The 21,723-nt window shown below is 47.3% G+C and overlaps 1 protein-coding gene across 1 annotated transcript in view; it reads right to left on the bottom strand.

Annotated features, from left to right (window-relative positions):
• Positions 1–20,173, bottom strand: part of Mpp7 (MAGUK p55 scaffold protein 7) — a 213,308-nt gene extending 193,135 nt beyond the window's left edge. Inside the window, exon 1 of the mRNA XM_045151043.1 lies at positions 20,129–20,173. The gene's annotated coding sequence lies outside the window, so the exon portion shown is untranslated. The remainder of the gene's footprint in view (positions 1–20,128) is intronic.
• Between the last annotated feature and the right edge of the window lie 1,550 nt (positions 20,174–21,723).

The following is a 21,723-nucleotide window of genomic DNA, read 5'->3' on the forward strand; positions in this document are numbered from 1 at the left end:
AATCTCAGCTGACAACCCTCACCCACCAGGGGCCTCACTTACTCCTCAGGTCAGCCATGACCACTGTCTATCTGCCCTGTGCCAGCAACCTCCTCCTAATCTAAGCCAAGTGTTACCAAAACTTGAGTCTCATAGACTGAAGCCTCAAAGTGAGGCTTGTTTAACCCATTAGATCAACCATAAATTTCACAACAGTTTCATGCTTGCAGTAAGCTATTTCTTTTTTTTTTTAATTTTTTAATTATTTATTTGAGAACGACAGACACAGAGAGAAAGACAGAGGGAGAGAGAGAGAATGGGCGCGCCAGGGCTTCCAGCCTCTGCAAACGACCTCCAGACGCATGCGCCTCCTTGTGCATCTGGCTAACGAGGGACCTGAGGAACCGAGCCTCAAACCGGGGTCCTTAGGCTTCACAGGCAGCACTTAACCGCTAAGCCATCTCTCCAGCCCAAGGTATTTCTTTTTATGTGACCCCTGCATTCTCTGGGGCAAACTTCTGACATTCATTTGTGCTCTCTGGTAGAAAAATGTTGGGGCATGTACCAAAGCAGGTGTGACTTGTCCCTATGACAGAAGTATGGGGGACAAAAGGGAAAATTACAACAAAAATATGGCCTCTCATGCCCTGGAGAATGAGTCATCTAGGTTTGAATCCAGGCTTGATCACTACCTAATCAGTGACAGACTCAACGGCAAAGTACATCTTCATTTATCAGTCCTTCTACTTGTAATGTGAAAATGAAGACACTCCAAAAGCCACTTCAGGATGATGCATAATCTAGGCTGAGCTTGCTATCATAGGATCAAAGTGCCTGGCACACAGCACAGAACCACAGAGCACCTACTGTCCAGCACCAAGGAGTGCCCCACTCTGTCAAGGCACTGCCCAGCCTTTGCTAAGTGCTGCCGAATCACTCACACTTGGGAAGGACACTCTAATCTCCCTGAACAAAACTAGGAGTGAACTGAGCACCTGGCTTAAGACCCACTTGAAAAAGAGAAGCAAAGTCAAGTCAAAACCCCTAGAGTTATCATTTGCAAAGTGTAAGACACTGCCCTGGCGACAATTAACAGACCCTGGCGGAAGTCAGCATGCAGGGATAGTATTTGCTGAGGCTGCTGCTCTGAAAAACCCAGGAGAGAAGAGAACAGGAAAAACCAGTATCACAGGCTACAGTCAACTGGTTTTCAGGAGTGGTTCACAAATGTACAAAGGCATTCACGTAATTTTCCCTCATCTAGCGAGTACTGTGCTTTCAGCAATTGCTCAATGGAGGAGAAATTCAGGAAGGGAGGGGCAGCTAAGAACAGGTCAGACCTGCAGCCACTGGACCTCTGGAAGCAGAGCAGAAAGGGAGCCCGGGGCTGAGGCCTTCACCTCCCCTTTGCTCAAACCCTGGTCCCAACAGACACTGTTGACAGCCACCTGACTTGTGTCCCCAAACGTTGTAATTAGCTCTGTGCTTCTGGGACCCAACACCCAATGCAAAACAGCAGATGGCAGGAAAAGGAAAGGCTGGATCCTGACCAACAGTCTCCAAAGGAAGGATCATCGCTCACAAGGCAGGCAGGCAGACAGAAAGACAGGCAGGCAGGGAGGGAAAAGCAAGGAATGGCAGGGTAAAGGCTGGGTGTCCCTTCTTGCCAGGGTAGCTGCCAGAAAACAGCCAGACAGAGAGAAAGAGAATGAGCTCAGCTCTGGCAAGGGGGCGGCCGGCCTGTGGGATTCCCAAAGCCCGCCAGGGCGCCAGGGGCACATCTGCAGCAAGGCTCCGCCTCCCCAGTTGCCGCCAGCTGGGACCAATTATTCAAAGCATATGAGTCTATGGGGGACATCCAATTCAAACCACCACACCAAGTAATGGCATGGTCCTTTTTATCCAAAGACCACTTGAAGTTCCTATTATCCATTCCCGAGCATGATACATGTTGAAAAGGCAGAAAAACTGTAACGATAACTTTTGCTTGACATCATCATCTTATCCATGAAATGCCAATCAAATTTACATAACAAGAGCCAGGCATAGTTGTACTCAGAATTCATGCGACAGAAGCAGCCAAAACAAGATGCCACCTCCTTACACACACACACACACACACGCGCGCACACACACACACACACACATCTAAGAGCAGTGTTTCCACTACTTTATTACTCCACAAGTAGCCTGAGGCAAAGACGACTATACATCTTCAAACCTGAGCATGCCATGCAACCTACATGAAAGGATAATTATATATAATTCATAGACAACAAAAATCTTATTTCAATTTCTAAAAATATCCCAGTTCTTTTAAAGATCTAAGATGTTTACACCATGCTTTCATTCTCTGTGAATTAAGCCACATTCAGAATATGGCCAATGGATGCTTCTATTAACAATTCTAGAGTTTAGAAAATGATACCCATGCTTTGAGCCCATTCAACTGCTCTAGACTCTATTTGCTGTCTTCTTAAAATGGCCATTCCTCCCATTTCCCACTGCCTTATGAAGCGGTTTCTTGGCCTCTACCATATGCCCTTTGGGAGTCAGGTTCTGGATGGATCCTGTGTGCCTATATTTCAGCAGCTCTGCAGCAAAGCCTTTCTCTGTGATTTGTCTACTCTCAGTCCATCTCAGCAAAGGTGTGGAGGGCAAAGGACTCCCTCGTGCCCAGACAATAATCACCTTTAAGTTAAGTCCTAAAGACCAGTGTGCTTTTACCTTCTCACTTTTCAAAGAAAAGCACGGTAGAACCTGGTGTAGTGGCCCATACCTTTAATCCCAGCAACTGGCAAAGACAGGAAGGAATGTACTGCTGTGAGTTCAAGGCCAGCCTGGAACTACAGAGTGAGTTCCAGATCAGCCTGGGATAGAGTGATACCATACCTCATGGGGGGGGGGGGGAGCATTGTAGAAACAAATTTCATGTTCATCCTGGGCAAACATGTTCTATAACACCAACTCATAATGTGGAAATCTAAAATAAAAATTTTTAGCTGGGCGTGGTGGTGCATGCCTTTACCCCAGCACTTGAGAGGCACAGGTAGGAGGATCACTGTAAATTTGAGGCCACCCTGAGACTACAGAGTAGATTCCAAGTCACCCTGGGATAGAGTGAGACCCTACCTCAAAACAACAACAACAAAAAAAAAGACTCAAATATTTAGCCTACCTTTTCTGTACTAGATATATCTCAGAGATAACGAGAGGGAAGTTTCTACCACATACAATAGATACAATCAAAGTGCAAACATTACCAGACTCCAGGTAAAGCATACTTCACATAGGTAGCAGTTTTGCTAAAACACAGAAATGGAACCAAGTCATGACCACAGATCTATTGAAATACAGGTGAGAGCCAGGCATGGGGGCGCACACCTTTAATCCCAGCACTGCAGGAGGCAGAGGTAGGAGGATCGCCATGAGTTTGAGGCCACCCTAAGGCTACATAGCGAATTCCAGGTCAGCCTGGGCTAGATTGAGACACTACCTCGAAAAAACAAAAAGAAAGGGAAAAACAGGTAGTCACCTGCTCTTTCCTGTTTTTCTTAGTGATGATGACAACATATTAATGCTTCCTGATAAGTGACTGAACATTTCACAAATTCTCTTTGTGAGTATAAGAAAACTGATCAAGAGCTGAAGAGCTGGCTCAGTGGTTAAGGGCACTTCCCATGCAAGCATGAGTGAAGAAGTCTGAAACCACCCAAAATGGAACCAGTGGAAGCAGCTAGGCATGGCTACCTGTGCCTGCAACCCCACTTCCTCAAAGAGGAGCAAAGACCAACGAACTGCCCAGGCTTGTGAAAAGCAGCAAGCTCTGGTATTGGCTTAACCATAACCAACAGAGCAGGACACTGAAGTTCTGCTCCAGCCACCGCAAGGGAGTGACCCCTGCCACAGGACATGGCAGGAGCACATGCCACGACCACCACACACTACATACATACAAGTGAGAGAGCCCTGCAACGGGACACGGAGGGAGGACACACAAACACCACAGCCACCCACACACTACATACATACAAGTGAGAGAGCCCTGCCACGGGACACGGCAGGAGCACATGCCACGACCACCCACACACTACATACATACAAGTGAGAGAGCCCTGCCACGGGACACGGAGGGAGGACACACAAACACCACAGCCACCCACACACTACATACATACAAGTGAGAGAGTCCTGCGACGGGACACGGAGGGAGGACACACAAACACCACAGCCACCCACACACTACATACATACAAGTGAGTGAGCCCTGCCACGGGACACGGCAGGAGCACATGCCACGACCACCCACACACTACATACATACAAGTGAGAGAGCCCTGCCACGGGACACGGCAGGAGCACACGCACACACCACGACCACCCACACACTACATACATACAAGTGAGAGAGCCCTGCCACGGGACACGGCAGGAGCACACACTACACACACACCCACACACTACATACATACAAGTGAGAGAGCCCTGCCACGGGACACGGCAGGAGCACACGCGCACACCACGGCCACCCACACACTACATACATACAGCAAAAATGAAATAACACAAAAACATGAACACTGACCAAACAAACCAGCACATGTGTGGATATGTTTACAGTGACACGATAAAATTAACAACTTCATACAAGTCAGGAGCTGCTAGGCTCAAAAACACTTTCTTCCCCAGCAATATAAAACTTCCTTTCACTTGGAAAAATTCAGCAGAGCTGAGTTAAAAGCAGCAAGTGCCGAACTGTAATAAGACAGCTTCAGGAGCTGGTGGAGAAAGCAGGTCTGGTTGAGCACCCTGAGGATGGAAGAGGGGCAGTCCCTCAACCAAACCCCACTGACAAAACATGCCATGTTTTCCCCAGTGTGGGCCACCATTCCCCGCATGACCTTCCGAACCGTTCAAGGAGCCCAACACATCAAAGATATTTATATATTTTTTAAAACGGGTGGGGGGGCTATAGAGATGGCTTAGTGGTTAAGCGCTTGCCTATGAAGCTTGAGGACCCCAGTTTGAGGCTCAATTCTCCAGGACCCACGTTAGCCAGATGCACGAGGGGGCACATGCGTCCAGAGTTTGTTTGCAGTTGCTGGAGGCCCTGGTGCGGCCATTCTCTCTCTATCTGCCTTTCTCTCTCTGTCTGTCGCTCTCAAGTAAATAAAAATAAAATTTTTAAAAAGGCTGAGGATGCAGTGCAGTGGCAAAGCTTAGCATGCATGAAGCCCTGGATTTAATCCCCAGAACGATCCCCAAAAATAGATGAAGGGGAGAGGGGGGGAGGGAGGGGGGCCGTAGACAAGACAGCCAATGCTGGGAGGTTACTTGCAATGTCCCACACTGGCAGTTGCACTACAGTAGAAGAGTTAGAACCTTAGCATAAATCAAAGCAGCGGCTACAAGTGGATAATCACTACCTCTAGACTCACAGGCTCAGTTTGATGTTATGTCTCGGAAGAAGCAATGAAAATTAACACGTGAAATCTCAACCGCTGAGTGTGTGCCTTGATTACATATTCTGTGTAACAAAATGGGAAGTCCCCATAAAGGACTGGCTCTCCACTCTGGACTATGGAGGTTTTCAAAGACAACGGCTTGAGCCACCTGGCTGACAGGCTGAACCAGCAGCTGTTCTTAGATCATGACGTACCATCTTTATGTGTGACTGAAAGACAAACTATGGGTACTGGAAAGGCTGGGCATCTGGGAGACTGTCAGAGTGAAGTGACCTGTTCATTCACCACAACAGCTGGCAGTTCCTAGCTGCCCGTGATAAACCTCTAATTTTTAGGTGAAAACTGGGCTTTTTCCTCTTGAGACAGGTTCTCATGTATTCCAAGACCAAGCTCAAATTCACTATGCAGCTGGGGATAACCCTAAACTTTTCATCCTCCTACCTCAACAGAAGTTGTTTGTTTTTTTTTTAACGATATCTGCCCCCAGGAACGTGACAGTTCTCCCAACACACAGGCATTATGTATTTAAGACTAGTTGAGCCTGCAACCCTAGTACTCAGGGGAACTGAAGTGGCAGGATTTCAAGTTCAAAGCCAATCTGAGACTCTAAGCAAGCCTGTCTCATAAAAACAAGCAATCACACAGATGTTGTTTTTGAGAGAGTGGAGCTCATGTTAAGTGATCTCCCTACCAAGAAATGGCAAGGGGTTATAAGCAAACCTCTGAAGAAGGTGGGCATGTTTATGACCTAGATTTGGCAGTAAGGGTAACATCCATGTTCAAATCCATCAAATTCACAAAACCGTGTAATTATGTGTAGGTTTACTACTTAGCAATTATACCTTACTAAAGATGGGGGAAGGAGCTGACATAGCCGAGCTGTGAGAGAGCTGGCCTAGCATGTGCAAAGCCATGAGTTTGATCCAGCACCACACAAACCACGAGTCTGTAATCCCAGCACTTGAGAGGTGGAGGCAGGAGGATTAGAAGTACAAGGCGCAAGGTAGGGCCCTCCACCGTAAGGCTATAAAGGTGTTTGCAAGGGGAGAACAAGGCCTCTGAGCTCTGCCTGACTACTCGCAAACCTCCACCTGACACAAGCCCAAGGGGATGGAAAGAACTCTGAAGGAATCAGTCATGAGATGATTCTCAGGACAGAATGAAAGGGCCTGCACTGGAGGCTAAGATCAACCAGGAAAATTCAGGAAGAGGTCATCTGGATCACAGAGTATTAAGAGACGTAAACAGGTTTGTGTCATGTGTCCTTCAGGACCCTGGTCCCTGGGACAGGCTGGCTCCCTGGTTTTGTGACAAGGAAAGGAGAACAAGCAGCAGTGTAAGGGTTAAAACCTCTAAAGTGATGCTAAATTACTAGAGATGGTTTACAATGGATTTAAGTTAATTCATTTCTACACTTTTTAGCTTTAAAGGAGAATGCTTGTTTATGCTTACTGTAACAGTAAACAGATGTTCTCCAAGGTGAAGAAAAGTGCCGAACTCAATCCTGCTTTTTAAATGTCTTGCAGATTCAATTAAAAGGTCAAAATTTTAGATGGTTTTTATGTAAATGACATTGTTCTCTGTGTCCCCACCGAGAAGGCTTTTTCAACTTCCTGGAAGACGGTAGCTACACAGTGTAAAAGTCAAAGGTTCAACTGTGTCAGGTCACTGTGAGATACTTTGGGTTGATTTTGTCAGAGGGATCTAGGGCATCGCCCATTGCCTCCTATCCACTCCCTGAAAACTCTTGGGACTCATAGGACTCTTCCAGGTGTGCAGCAGAAGGTCCAGGCCAGAGTCCTCTGAGCAGTGAGGACAGCAGCTCTCTTAGTCCCTGAGGCCACAAAGTTAACTTTGGGGACACGTCTCAGGACGTAGAAGACCTGTTAACTTCTAAGACACATGTGATAATTGCTCCTAAGATATCAGGCCGTCCTCCTGGAGGACTTGCTATTCAGATAAGAGCTATTCCTCACTAAACCTGGCTGCCTTCCTCCCAGATGGCAGCAGCCAGACCATGGCTCTAGAGGCACTAAGCTACGCTACTGCACTGTTTACAGAGAGCCACATTCTGCCGTCTGTCTTTCTTCTGAAGTCACAGTGACGCACTGCGAAGGGAATAAAGAGGGGCTAGATGACACCTCAGAGAAGACTCACCATGTGCCCCCAAGCCACTTAGGGAGGCCCTGGCTCCTCCCAGCAGATGGCATAAGTGCTAAAGTAACCACAGGGCTCCTTCCAGGCCCCTAAAGAGCTGATTTTTTCCCCCAAATAGTATCATTTTTAAAATGTGCTAACATTTGGAAGACATAAAATTCCACAAACCTGAATTTTATGAATCACCCAGGGGTTAAATGAAAAATTACAAACAGGGAAGCCGGGTGTGGTGGCTCATGCCTTTAATCCTAGCACTTGGGAGGCAGAGGTAGGAGGATCACCGAGAGTTAGAGGCCACCCTGAGACTACATAGTGAATTCCAGGTCAGCCTGGACCTGAGTGAGACCTTACTTCAAAAAAAAAAAAAGTACTAACAAGACCAACAAGCTTAAATGTACCAGAGCATAGATGCCTCGTCAGTACAGTGGGCAGCGTTTCAGTCTCATGAATGTACCTGAGTGGGCTGACAGGATGGCTTAGCAGTTAAGGCGTTTGCCTGCAAAGCCAAAGGACTCAGGTTCGATTCCCCAGGACCCACGTTAGCCAGATGCACAAAGGGGTGCATGCATCTGGAGTTCATTTGCAGTGGCTAGAGACCTTGGCGTATGCATTGTCTGTCTGTCTGTCTGCGCCTCTCCCTCTCCCTCTCTCTCTCTCTCTTTCTCTCCCTCTTTCTCTGTCAAATAAATAAATATTAAAAAAATAAAAAACAACTTATGCTTTATTTTAAAAAAAAAAAAAAGGAATGTTACAGAGTAAGAAAAGTTGGAGGGTATTACCATGGGATATTTTTTTATAATCATGGAAAATGTTAATAAAAATTGTGAAAAGAAAAAAAAAAGTTCACTGACAGGGCTTCAGATTCCAAAGTGCAATGAAACTTTAAGAAACGCTCACTTGCAGAAATAAAATTATATGTATGCAAATATATAAACAAATATAAAGATTTATAAAATTACAGAAACACAAATATACAGAGACAAAGATATATAACATGTAATGCAATTAAGAGAGTATCAATAATTATCTGAAATAGCTATTAAAATGCTCCTCCCACCCAGCCAGAGCACTGAGGGGATGCCCAGGGGCGGCCGGGTCAGAGACCCTGCCCTGAAGCCCTGCCCACAGTCCTAACAGCACCTGCACACTGCTTGTTCATTTCCTTTGTGTTCCTGGCACAAAGCACCCGGTGGGAAGCTGTTGATTGTGGCCTACCCACTCCAGGGGAAGCTCCATGATGGCAGAGGGAAATACGGCATGAGCACAGGCTGGAAATCACCTCCTGGCCAACCTCAGGTGGACAAGAGCAACAGGAGAGTGTGCCAAACACTGGCAAGGGGAAGCTGGCTATAATATCCATAAGCCTGTCCCCAACAACACACCTCTAGCAAGGCTCCAATTCCCAAACTGCTACCAGCTGGGGACCTAGCCATTCAGAACACTTGAGTTTATGGGGGACACCTGATCCAAACCATCACACTGGTAGTTTAAAAGAGGACTCAGAAGGGAGAAAGAAAACACACCTTCCAGAGGAAGTCCCCTTAGAGGGACAGCAATCCAGGAGCCCGGGCAGGGATGCAACAGACCCACCTGAGAGCCAACATGTCCACAGACCAGTCACTTTTCATAAGGAATCAGCCTACAATGTCCATTAACTTGATTAATGGTAATGAAAATGTGGTACACACACACAATGAAATCGTATTCAGCTGTTAAAAAAATGAAATCATGATATGTGCAGGAAAAGGGATGGAACTTGAAAACATTATATTGAGTGCAGTGACCTAGACCCAAAAAGACAAACACCACATGTTCTTTCTCATATAAGAATTCCAGCTTCTGCCGGGTGTGGTGGCGCATGCCTTTAATCCCAGCACTCGGGAGGCAGAGGTAGGAGGATTGCCATGAGTTCAAGGCCACCCTGAGATGACAGAGTTAATTCCAGGTCAGCCTGGACCAGAGTGAGACTCTACCTCGAAAAACCAAAAAAAAAAAAAAAAGAATTCCAGCTTCAAATTTTTAGATTTTGTGTTTAAGCTGGAGTATCTGTGGAAGCCAGGAATCCCTAAAGGGGTTGTTGGGGAGATGTAGGGAGAAGGGTATTTGGGAGGGGTCTAGCAGAACACATGTCATATGACAGCGGGAGAGAATGGGGCAGGAGGTCGGCAGGAATGGGAGAGAGGATGGAAAAGAAGAGGGAGTGAGGTAGAGTTATCTAGTACAAAGGATATATGAAAACGTCCTAAGGAAACCTACTACTTTGTAATTACAAAGTATTAATTACAAGCATAATTTTTTAAGAGTTTGGAAGAAGGCACCTGTAGCACAGATATTTCCTCTGAACTCAAATATTACCTCCTGAAGGAAGAAGGGAAGCTCATCAGACTCAGGCTGGGAGAGTTGACTCAAGATCTCCAGGTTACCGAAGCACTAACTGCCGGGAGTGTGGAGGAAGTCTCTGACCAGCTGAACTGTCTGCAAGCAGGGAGCCCCAGATATGCAGCCTGTCTGTGAGTCGTCACCTACCCCGGGGTGGGCTTTTCAGGGACGTTGCTGCATTTATGTCACCCACTGTTCCTGTGAGTAACTCCAGCCAACTCACCGGCTCTCCAAAGTTGGATGTTGGTGCACTCATGTTTTGGTTCATCATCTGAACCCTATAAGAGGTGAACAGACAATGTATGTCCTCATCTCCCCGGAGAAAGTTCCACACAAGAGTGCCCTACGTGAGTAGATTAAGCTGATCCCAAGGGGCCATGTGATCTTATTGTAGTCAGTTCCACAGGGCTGGGGTGAACATCCAAGCCTGACACGGTACACAAGAGGAAGGGTTTATTTCAAGCTCACAGATCCAAGGGGAAGTTGCATCAATGGCAGAAGCAGCGGGCTGCCATTCATAAACACCAGCAGAGACCACACCAAACAGCCAGCACCACAAGCCAGAGCAAAGCCAGCAGCGAGCGGCAGGGACCCAGGCAGAACTCAAAGCACACGTGTAGGCTGAAAATCAGATCTGCCCCCAACACACTTTGGGGCTGGACCCCAGCATCTGCCCACAGGGACACCTCCTCCAGCCAGACAGCTGGAAACTGTTCATAAGTTACAGGCTTTAATAAAGCTCCTGAGTCTACTGGGAACATACAGTCACACTACCACAGTTCTTAAACAACAACCCCAGGGCCAGGGATGAGCTATCACCCTGAGTTGCTGTTCAGGGAGGTCAGAAGCCCCTAACAATATAGGCCATTGCTACTGCTCTTGGTTGCCCACTAACTAAATGGAAGCCCTACTTCTGAAGAAACCACATGCTTTGGTCGCTGAAGACAGAGAAATCAAGGTGGAACTGAGCTGGAAGCTTCCTCCAGGCTGGCGAGCGTCCACTGTGCAGCTACGTGCTATGAAGGGTACTGGGGAAGAAAAGCTCACCAGTCTTTCTTACCCAGATGTGGACCACGTGTGCTCCACAAACACGGTGCCCGGCAAACACTGGCGCAATAGCGACATGACTGTTACAGGGGTGGCCAATCACTTTTTGATTGGATTGAAGGCCCGCTACACAGCAGGGAATTCAGACTGGTACAAAAACCTGTTCAAAAGCCTGTGGCTGGGGAAGTCTTTAAAGCCCTAGAGGGAAGTTACATTAAAGGAGGTTGTCAAACTGCCTTCTAAATATTTGCAAGTTAATGCTGCTCTCAGAACAGAAGTTTCTTTATGCAGTGGGCAAAGGTTCATGCAAAGACACACAGCTGGTGAAAAGTGCTAAGAATAACTGACTCGTGTGTGCACAGCCCTAAATGGGTACACACACGCACACGCGCGCACGCTGAGGTTCAGGGAACCCCGGGAGCTGGAGTATGGGGGGCACTCTGCAAGTGGGCCACAGGGAAGTTAGGAGACAGTGAGAACACTTCCAGCACTTTCCGCTTCTCAGATCAGGTTCTTCTTGCAGTGACCAGACCATCCACGCTGAGGGTTAAGTATGCTGGAGACGACTGTTTCCCGTCCTCCCATGTTCTTAGCTGACTCAAGAAATAAAATACCCAACAGAGCTATACAAAGAAAAAGAAATCTCTCTACTTCGACACCAGGCTGGTAAACCCAAGGTCAGACTTACAAGTCAGTAAAACTCAAGATCACTGGAGCAATCTCAGTCCCCCCACCTTTTTTGTCCCTGGTGTTTAATGAGCTCTGAGGGCGGTTACCCTGTCACAAATCTAGCCCTTTACCTGCCTTTCAACTCCACTGAACCAGCAAAGCAAGTGCAGGCAAGTGACACAATCTCCGACATCCACTTCTCGCCCGTGCAGTGACGCCTGGGGGACCCCGCGGGACAGGGCAGGCCGGGAAGAACTGCAGCACCCTGGCCAGCAGACGGTGACTTAATGCTGCCACCGAGGCAAGACCACTGACTTCTAATGCTGGGACTGGCAGATGAGGTCAGCAGTTTCTCGTGACACAAGCAGGTCTGCCAGTACCACACAGTCTTCTGCTTTTGTTTTCACTTTCACCGGGGATTATTCAAACATGATAAAATAGAAATGATAGTATAACACAATGAACCTCTAAGCACCCATCACTCACCCTCAACAGCCAGCCAATTTTCACTACCTCCCACTCCAGGTTACGTGGTTTTTTTGTGTGTGTGTGTTTGCTCTGCGTAGACGTGTGCTCCCAGCGGGTGCCATGCTGTGCGGTGTATGCACACGTGTGTAAAGATGCAGCAGGCACTCACGAGGCCACAGGAGAACAGCGGATCCGCGCCCGTCACTCATCTGCTTGTTTTCTCGTGATGAGCTTCTTCATTGATTCTGGACCTTTGGTGGCTTCGTGAGCCCCCCACCCACGATTCTCCAATCTGGTCTTGTCAGGACAGGGTTAACGACGTGCACAGCCACGCTCAGCTGTTTACGTGGGTGCTGCAGGTGCTACGGGACCGCAGGCAGCGTCTCGGGCCCCTCTGGTCCTCATGCTTGCTCAGGAAGTGCTGTCGAGCCCCGGGTCACCTCTCCAGCCCCAAGGAGTCTTTTTAAATCTCTGTTTTCTTATTTTAAAAAATGTCTATACCTGTTATAACCATATTGTTATTACTGTAATGTTATTTTAGGAAAACAAATAACCATGAGAGCTGGAGAGATAGCTCAGCAATTAAGGCATTTGCTTGCAATGCCTTCCAACCACCTGGGGTTCAGTTCCCCAGTGCACATGTAAAGCCAGATGCAAAATGTGGCACAACGCTTCTAGAGTTCATTGGCAGTAAGTAGCAAGAGGCCCCAGCCCACCCATTTTCTCCCCTTCTCACCTCCCCTTACCACCTCTGTTGCTCACAAATGAGTAAAAATATTTTGTGAGCCAGGCGTGGTGGCATACACCTTTAATCCCAGTGGCTGGGAGGCAGAGGTAGGAAGATCGCCAAAAGTTGGAGACTAGCCTGAGACTACATAGTGAATTCCAGGTCAGCCTGAGCTAGAATGAGACCCTGCCTCAAAAAAAAAAAAAAAAAAAAAAAAAAAAAAAATATATATATATATATATATATATATATATACACACATACATACATATATATATGCTATATACATATATATGTGTAATGTAAATATACATAATATATACAATAAATTATATATATATATATATATATATATATAGTGAAAAACAGCAATGATGCAATTCACCTATCAATGCCTATTACATTTATTATTTGAACTGTTTTGTTTTAACATGGACAGTAATAATTATTATTTATTTATGAACAACTAAAAGGAAGGGAAGGAAAGGAAAGGAAAAAGAAAAAAGGAAAGGAGAGGAGAGGAAAGGAAAGGGCAAGCCTAGCAAGAATGCAGAAGCAAAAAGCCCAGCATGGTGGCGTACACCTTTAATCACAGCACTCGGGAGACAGAGGTAGGAGGATCGGCAAGAGTTGGGGATCACCATGAGACCACATAGTGAATTCCAGGTCAGCCTGGGCCAGAGTGAGACCCTACCTCAGAAAAAAAAAAAATGCAGAAGCACCACTGAGGATGTAAAGCAGACGGTCCACTCCTGGTCATCACCTAGTAGCCAGCACTCAAGTGTGCCTTAACACTAAACAGGACAAGGAGACATGAGCAGGAAGAGGTGAGGAAGGGGAACAGTCCGAGAAATACGAGAGACTCTGCACGGAGCAAGGATGGCAACATGCACGAGCTGAGCACCTGACTCAAAGGGCAGAGGTCTGTATGTCACATACATATTCCTTCATTATACTGAAAATGCTCCTGGAAGAACATGCCATTATGTGTGTACTTAAAGCAAGTTGGGGGCCTGGAGAGATGGCTTAGCGATTAAGGCATTTGCCTGCAAAGCCAAAGGACCTCGGTTTGATTCCTCAGAACCCAACATAAGCCAGATGCACAAGATGGTACATGTATCTGGAGTTCGTTTGCAGTGGCTGGAGGCCTGGCATGCCCATTCTCTCTCTCTCCCTCCCTCCCTCTCTCCCTCCCCCCCCCCATTCCCTCTCTCGCTCTCTCAAATAGATAATTTTTCTTAAAAAAAAAAAAAGCAGGTTGAATCTTGAGAATCAAACATTTTTGAGGCTTTTGATTTTGTTTTTGGTAAAGGGAAGTGTGTTGAAATGATGTAAAGTTTCAAGTTGGGCTCAAGAGAAAAGATTGTAGAGCTACGGCTCAGGATATATACAGCTTCTGCTGCCCATACTGATCATGCATTTTCTCTCTTCCTGATATGGCTTCTGATTGAAGTCATGAAGAGTGAGCTCCTAACAGGGCCCATACAGAGCACAGCCTCTTTCTTAGGTTTCCTTTGGGGTTTGGTTCCAAAACCCCAACAGACAATGGGTAACAGAGATGGCTCAGCAGTTAAAGGTGCTTGCTTGCAAGCTCGCTGGCCCGGGTTCAATTCCTTAGTGCCCACACAGAGGCAGACGCATGCAGCGGCACATGCATGTGGAGCTCATCTGCAGTGGCAGAAGGCCCAGGGGCCCCTCCTCAACTACGTGCGCACTTTCTCGCTCGGTACTCCTAGCTCTCAGTCTTGCAAATAAACCAGTAGTTTAAAAAACAAACAAACCTAAGGACAGGGCTGGGAGGAAGTCTCACCAGTTAAGGTACTTGCTTGCAGAACCTAAGGACCCAAGTTCGAGGCCCCACATAAAACTAGATGCACAAGGGGGCGCATGCATCTGGAGTTCATTTACAGTGGCTAGCGGCCCTGGCATATGCCCATTTTCTTGTTCTCTGTCTCTGTCTGTCTCTCTCTCACACACAAATAAATAAAACAAGTATTTAAAACCTTAAAAACATTTTAATATTTAAGGTCAAATGTTTAGGTTCCAGGTATAAAATACCACAGTCCTTGCATATAACCCATCTGCACCCCTTTTTGCACATTAAATCATGTCTAGATTGTCATATTTTTTTAATTTTTTTGTTCATTATTTATTTATTTATTTGAGAGCAACAGACAGAGAGAGAAAGAGAGCGAATGGGCGCGCCAGGGCCTCCAGCCACTGCAAACGAACTCCAGACGCGTGCACCCCCTTGTGCATCTGGCTAACGTGGGACCTGGGGAACCGAGCCTCGAACCGGGGTCCTTAGGCTTCACAGGCAAGTGCTTAACCGCTAAGCCATCTCTCCAGCCCTAGATTGTAATATTTATTTATTTGACAGAGAGTCGCGAGCCAGGCATCGTGGCGCACACCTTTAATCTCAACACTTGGGAGGCAGAGGTAGGTGGATCGCTGTGAATTCAAGGCCACCCTGAGACTGCACAGTGAAATCCAGGTCAACCTGAGCTAGAGCAAAACCGTGCCTCAAAAAACCAAAAAAAAAAGAAAAGAAAAGAAAAAAGAAAAAGAGAGAGAGAGACGCAAAGAGGCAAACAGAGACTGAGTATGGGCGTGCCAGGGCCTCCTGTCACTATAAACCCACCCCAGATGCACGCACCACTTTGTACTTCTGGCTTTATATAAGTGCCGGGGAATCGAGCCCGGGCAGTCAGTCTTTACAAGCAAGAACTTTTAACTGCTGAGCAATCTCTCCAGCTCCCACCTTCAGATTTTAAGTCACAAACAGAGCTAATCAACATTAGTATACTACATACCACCACAGTACTACCTGATCACTGCCACAGGCCGAATCTGCCCTTCAGAGCCGCCACCTGAGCCTTCTCTTCTCAAAACTGAGCCCAGGAGCTTCTGTTCCTCAGCCCAAGTGCTTATGTATGTGTGTACATCTACCTGTAGCCACATTTGCCTATTAACAATTAGTCCTTTAAAAAAAAAAAAAAGAGTATGGACTGGGAGATGGTTTAGCAGTTCAAAGTGCTTGCCTGCAAAGCCAAAGGTCCCAGGTTCAATTCCCCAGGACTCACATAAGCAAAATACACAAGGTGGTATATGCATTTGGAGTTCATTTGTAGCAGCTGGAGGCCCTGGAACACCCATTCTCTGTCTGTCTGCCTGCCTGTCTGTCTGTCTCTCTCTCTCCCTCTCTCTCTAATAAATAAAATATTTAAAAAGGAGTATGAGAAAACGTATACACACACACACATGAACCGATCATAACTGAAAACCTACCAGAAACCAAATGATTATTTGATGCTAATACTTGCATACTGAGCTAATTGATTTGCTCAGGTTCTGGATTCTGTTTATTGAAGCTGGCTATAGTGGTTGTATGGCCCTTAGGAAATGGAGGCTGAAGGGTGGTGAGTCAGGAGCCAGGTTGGCCTTACAGCAAGCCATGTGGTAAAAATATACATAAAGAAACTGCAAACATAAAGTGGACAGAGCGAGTGTGGGCCACAAGAGAGCAGGAACCCTCACTTAAAATGCTCATGGACCTGACTCAGGTCCTTCAAAGATGAAAGGAGACCTGGGAAGCTGACCCTAGAGCAGCTAGCTTTTAATCTGCTTGGCCACTTATAATCACACACCTTTTATGCCCACGCACACCCAAAGGCTGACAGCTCTGCCAAGAACTACCTTCCTAGAAGGGCTGGGACCTGTTTTATTTTCTTCCTCTCAAATCACCATCAGATGCCCTGAGAGCCAGAGGTGATCTCAAGAAACAATTATCACCACTGTCCTCCCTGCAGGTCAGTGGAAGTGAAAATAAACACAGAGGCCATCCAGCAAGGGCTTTCTAGCTTCCATTCTGAACGGCCAGAATTTTCTTCAAAGCATCTCCCCACTTGTAAACCTCTCGGGTAGCTGAGGTTTTTGTTTGGTTGGTTCGTTTTGAGACAGGGACTCACTGTAGCCCAGGCTGGCCTTGAACTCTCTGCCATCCTGTTTCACTGCTCTCGAGGGCCGGGATTAAAGGCATAAGGGCCACCCCACTCAGCTTTCAGCTGGTCTTCATTCCCTACCAACCCGAATGGGAACGCTTGTTCTCAAAGGGATACCTTTCAATTCCTCATCTCCCTTCTGCAACAATTAGTAAAACACTGAACCACTCAGCAACAAACCCAACAAGTTCATTGGGGGGGAGGCGTTCCCTCTTTTTTTTTAATAAAATAAAAAAAGTTAGTTAATAAGAATGTTCTCCTAAAAGAAGACAGTCATCAAGTATTCAAGAAAACACTTACATACTTGTAAGAATAACAAAAACAATTCATGAAAGTACATGTTCCTAACCGGTAGGAAATCTTGCCACACAAATTTTCCCATGGCTTTTAAGGAATCAATAATCTAAGAAGACAAAACTAAAAACATACTAAAATCACTCAGCCCCAGGATATCAAGTTTAAGCAAAACTCTACTCTTTTTTTCCTGAAGTTCAGGTGTACATAAATAATAAGGACCAGGAAATCTTCACTATGAGCTTCTCTTTTCAGATGGCAGTGACCACTGGGGTGACCCAAAAGTCACCAGAGTGCTGAGAAGAAGTGACAGTGGAGTGTTCAGCACTAAGTGAGACGTCTCCATCACACCCTCCAAGGCTCAGGGTGCACTGTGGAAGAGGTGGTGGAGTTCACCCGCAGCGGCTAGAGGCCCTGGTGCACCCATTCTTTCTCTCCCTCTCTCCCTCTTTTCCTGCCTATTTCTCTCTCTCAAGTCAATATAGAAAAATAAAATTTTTTTTTAATTTAAGAAGAAATCTTTACTCTGGTCTGGGTTCTTAACTACTGGCAGAACCAGGAAGCTTTTTAGTAGAGGCTATCTGTAAAGTTATTGGCGATTTCTGTCTCTTCAACTGAAACCATCCTGTTCTTCCAAATAATCTGATTTAATAAAACTCACTGAAGTTATTGTTTCAAAAACAAAACAGGTATACCACCCGCACTTCCTCGTTCTTGGAGGGCTGTTCATCACCACCATAGTCTGTATGGAAACTCCAAACCCAGCACCAGGTGCACCATCTAGTGGAAGTCACGGAATGGCATAATGAATGCTTCCAAAGGAAAATGAAAGAGCCAAAATCGGGAAACCCATAAAAGGTGAGAGAAGAGGCTTCAGGACAGGTGGCAACCAAAATCTCTTTCCAAGTGCCCACCCACAAGCAAGGAGAGCTGGGTTCTCCTTTCTTTGCAGATTAACAGAAGACACAGGTTTTGATATGGAACGTTGGGCTTGAGGGTGAAATACTCAGAAGAGTAAAAGTTAAGGCACTCAAGCATGAAGGAATGACCTGGAGCGATGGTGCATGCCTGTGGCTCCAGTCTTCAGGAAGCAGAGCCAGAGGCAGGAGGATCACTGCAAAGTCAAGTCCAGCCCAGTCGACATAGGCAGCTCCAGGTCAGCCAAGGAAAGTGGAGGACAGTGGGAAAGAGAGGAAAGAGGGGACGGAAGGGGAGGAAACTGAGGAGAGAAGGGTAGAGGGAGGAGAACTCCCTTGAGTCATTCAAATTCAGAAATGGATGTTACTTTTTCAACCCTTCTAGAGCTTACAGAGTTCCCCAAAGTCACCATTTGAAAAACATTTTTATTTAGCTAAGAAAGAGCAAGGCAGGGAGAGAAGACACTGCCAGAAACTCTTGCTGCTGGAAAGAACTCCAGATGCATGTGTCACTTTATGCCTCTGGCTTTACTTGGGTACTGGGGAATCAAATGTGAGCTGGCAGGCTTTGCAAACAAGCAAGCACCTAGCCATCTCCCCAGCCCCAAGTACCGCGATTTCTATCTTCCTTAGGTACATTATTTAACTCACAGAACTGAAAGCCACTGCTAGCTAGTGAAGAAAACATAAAAAGTTCTCTGATTTGGAAAGCTCCCTCCACAGCCAACCCAACAAGAACTTAAGAAGATTTCCACATAGTCCTGTCAAGTTTTGTTGGTTTTGTTTTGCCTGTATGGAAAAATCACCTCTCTGATGCCTTTCAAACTGTCTTTGCAACTTAAGAGGAAAAAGAAACCTAAGAGACAGTATTCACTGACTGGAAAATAACCATCTCTATCCCCGACTCCTGTACTGTGATCATATTTATACGCAGTACCTTGTTTCACGTGGCGACCCTACTCAGATCTCAGATTAGGTATAAAATAACGCGAGAGACAAATGTTTGGGGTACATTTCCCTTCATCTCTAGTTTTCAGTTCCTTTACCTGTAAATCGGGCATGCATGCACAACCTACCTGAGAAACGGTAGTGTGGCAGGGTGCTACGAACTCAGCACACCTAAGTGGAAAGCCTGGCTTGCAGCCCGAGTGTACCCTGGCAAGGAGGATGCTCTTCGGACAGCTATCACCATGGTTACCCCTGTAACCATCATTTCATTCTGTGTACTGAGGGGGGAGTTAACTGCTATTTAAGATACTTCTTGCTAAGGGCGTGGAATCACGCACTGAATTGGCTCCAGGACTAGTTTATGCAAACAGCAGGTGCACCCCAAAAGCGCAAGCCCACAGGACGCTTTTTAGCAAGGCTTGTTTAAATGGCGTAGGTAAAAGCTAAAAAAGAAAGAGGGGGAGAAAAATCCCCAATCCTACTCTCGCCCCCAGTAGAGTGACAGCAGCAAGGTCCCACCCCACGATCCTCAGACCTGCACAGGCCTTCCTCAAGCACATTCCTCCCCCTCGCGCTCCCCTCGCCCTGACTCCCCCACTTCAGCCCGAAGGTGAGTCACAGCTGGGTGGGAAATGCCCGCAAACAAGTTCCCGCGAAAGGCTACTTTTCATCTGAAAGAAAAGTGGACATTGTAAACGAGCAAATCCGGCCGCCGAGCGCATCCATCCCAAGGCCAGGTGCCGGTCTGTGTACAGGAAGAGGTGCGGCGATCGCGCACGACCCAAGCGTTAAAGCCCGAGGGCGGGCAGGAGCGGGGCAGCTCACGGCTGCTCATCCGCCGGCCCGAGGGCCGAGGAGCGGGTCCTCGCCGCGCACGCTCCACCTGCCGCCTTCCCGCCCGCGCTCCCCCGCCCCGCGGCCCCCCGCGCAAGGTGCCCCGGGCCCAGGCGCCCGGAGGCCGGCGGGGACTCCGGGGACCGGCCACAGGAGCCGGCGAGGGGAGCCGACCGCGCACCCGCGCCCAGCCGGGCGGGGGGCCGTGAGGGGCGGCGCCGCACGCCCCGGCCGCGTCCTTACCTGCTCCGGCCCGCCGCGGTGCCCCTCCCGGAGGCGCGCCGGCCCCGAGCACCGCCAGCCCCGACTCCGCAGCCGGGAGAGTCGCCGAGCGCCGGGCACCGAGCGCACGCACCAGCCCCGCGGCCGCCCGCCCACCTCCGCCCCAGCCTGCGCCCGGCCCCGCCCCCGAGGGGACGCGCAGCCAGACTCGCCCGCTGATAGGCTGGCCGGGCAGGGGGGCCGTCCAGAGGCGCCTCGTCATTGGTCGGGATGGGAAAACAACTCGGAGAGCTGATTGGCGGCCGCGCCGTCGCTCCTCCTCCTCTCCGTCCTTACCCGCCCGATTTGCTTGCCCTTGGCTCCTCGGTCCCAGGTGGCTGCAGAATGGGGTGTGGTTGGAGAAGAAGCAGAGAACCCCGATACACAGGTTCCATTAGCCTCTTAGGAGCTCTCTTAACCCTCCCTGCCATTCTGTGACTTTCGTGAGAACTTTTGGGGAATAACATCATTTTCTTTATGTGTCTTGATTCGGCAGCAGAGGAGAGAGAAAGGAGTGTACGCTCAAGCCAGGGAGGGCTTCCTGCCACTGCGAATGAACTTCAGATGCAAGTACCACTTTGTGTATGTGGCTTTATGTAAGTACTGGGGAATGCACCCCCGGCCGAAGGGCATTGCCAGCAAGCACCTTTAACCGCTGAGCCATCTTCCCAGCCCCACATCTCATCTTTAACATATGAATTTAGATGTAGAAGGAGCAGGGGATATATTTAAAATGTTGCATAAAATTCTGAATATTGTCACATGGCATGCAATGTGCTCATCTTTGTGAGATTACAAGCGACTTTACTGCTTTCTGTATGTCATAAAACGTGTAGTTGCTTGGGTTATTTTTAAATTTTTGTTTTCATTTAAATTTTAAAATTTTATTTATTTATTTACAAGCAGAGAGAGAGAGAGAGGAGAAAGAGTATGGGCACACCAGGGCCTCTTGACACTGAGACGAACTCCAGACGCCTGCACCATTTTGTACATCTGGCTTTGCATGAGTACTGAGGAATTGAACAGGCAGGTAGGGTTTACAAGCAAGCGCCTCTAATGGCTGAGCCAATCTCCCCAGCCCTATTTTTTGTTTTAGTTTTTTCATAATTGTTTTTGTTCGAGTTAGGGTCTCACTCTAGCCCAGGCTGACCTGGAATTCACTCTGCAGTCTCAGGGTGGCCTTGAACTCACAGCAATCCTCCTACCTCTGCCTCCCAAGTGCTGGAATTAAAGTCGTGCGCCACCACACCCAGCTAATTTTTTGATAGACAAATATGTAAGATGCAAAAGGACAAATGTTGAAGGTTAGCAAGAGACTGATTCTTCCACAAACAAAGAAAATTCACAGTAAATACATTCAACATCTGAGGGTCATCAAATAATATGAACGGGTACCAGCATTCAAAGATGTTTACACACCAGTGCCTGACGTCCTCCTGCCAAAAGAGGGATCGTTGTCTCCTTCCCTAATATTTATACCACACATAATGAGGATAACACAACTTGTAAACAGAATTATAGGAAAACTATCTAATAAAATTTAGAATCTACTGTAAAAAAAAAAAATAAGTAAGGCT

This window comes from Jaculus jaculus, chromosome 5 (assembly GCF_020740685.1).
Source record: "Jaculus jaculus isolate mJacJac1 chromosome 5, mJacJac1.mat.Y.cur, whole genome shotgun sequence".
NCBI classification, from domain to species: domain Eukaryota; kingdom Metazoa; phylum Chordata; class Mammalia; order Rodentia; family Dipodidae; genus Jaculus; species Jaculus jaculus.